General features: G+C 40.0%; 1 pseudogene; it reads right to left on the bottom strand.

Annotated features, from left to right (window-relative positions):
• Positions 1 to 274: 274 nt before the first annotated feature.
• LOC111730035 lies at positions 275 to 390 on the bottom strand (annotated as a pseudogene).
• Positions 391 to 1,294: the final 904 nt, after the last annotated feature.

The following is a 1,294-nucleotide window of genomic DNA, read 5'->3' as shown; positions in this document are numbered from 1 at the left end:
AAAGGCCTAAAGTTACAAAAAAAGAAATAGTTTTCAGGCATGGGATTATGTGTATTTTTACCCCTGAATTGAAACAATTTCTTATTTTTGAACTGGGCACAAAGAAACAGGTTTTAGTTTTTCTGTCTCAAACAGCAATTCATAAAAATAGCAGAGAAGTAAAATAAACTCTTGGTAATAATTATTGCACAGATCTACTTCTTTGGGAAATATTAAGAATGGCAGGATTTCACAATACTGGAAATTATCTATTATTATTACTTATTATTACTAATGCCTACAGCACCTGGTTTTCCTAGGTGGTCTCCCATCCAAGTACTACCCAGGCCCAACCCTGCTTAGCTTCCGAGATTAGACATAGGGCTTGTTCAGGGTGGCATGGCAGTAGACCATGGATTGTAGCTCCACTGGGGTGCCAATCCAGGACCTTCTGCGTGTAAAGCAGATGTGCTAACCGCTACACTATGGAACCAAGTCCCAAATCATCTTTTTATATGTATATCTCCTTCACGAGACTTTTGGCTTCTGGAGTAAGGAGAATTTTAGCTATGCAGTGGACATATGTTTTGTTTCATTCATTCAACATCTATTCTTTTTTCCGGATAATGGCACCCTAATTTCCTATCTCCATTCTTACCTCATGCAAATTGTGAGGCACTGACTCCATTCTCAGCTTCAGGGATGGACAAGTGACCCGGGCTTAACTAATCAGAACACTGCATTATTTTGGTCCTAGCAAATGCTGCAGGTGGGGATGTGGAACTCAAGCAGATCTATAAACCTTACGTTCAGAAGTTTCACCAAAGCAGCTTTAAGAGAAAAACCTCCCTTTCCACTGAGGTTGTAAAGAAGATTGGCTGCATGCTTAGAGTACAGGCAGCTGTCTCACCATCATGAGGACAGAGCTTGCATGAGAATGGAGATGACGCTGAAGAAAAAGAGCCAAAGGTAGAGAGAACAAATCTTAATGATATTAGCAGAGTTCCTAGACCTAACTCTGTCTGACGATAGAATACTCTTCACTTTCATGAGCCAATTAAATGTTTTTCCTTTCTCTTAAGCTAATTTGAGTGAGTTTCTATCTTTTGCAACTAAGAGATTTATACAATGTTATTCATTACTTTTCCTTTTAGGAGAAAGGAAGCACAGAATGATGAGGATGATGAGGAAGGGTGGAGTAGAGGTTTGAGGTTAGGATGTAAACACAAGGGTGGAAAGGTATTTTGGGGCCGGATTGTAGAGTGCTTTGAAGGTCCAGCTGTGGCTAGAGTATCTAGCATCAAAGGGCCAAAGT

This window comes from Pteropus vampyrus, unplaced genomic scaffold, assembly GCF_000151845.1.
Source record: "Pteropus vampyrus isolate Shadow unplaced genomic scaffold, Pvam_2.0 Scaffold9, whole genome shotgun sequence".
Lineage (NCBI taxonomy): Eukaryota > Metazoa > Chordata > Mammalia > Chiroptera > Pteropodidae > Pteropus > Pteropus vampyrus.
Note: the sequence above shows the minus strand (reverse complement) of the source record. Positions and strands in the feature narration are given on the sequence as shown.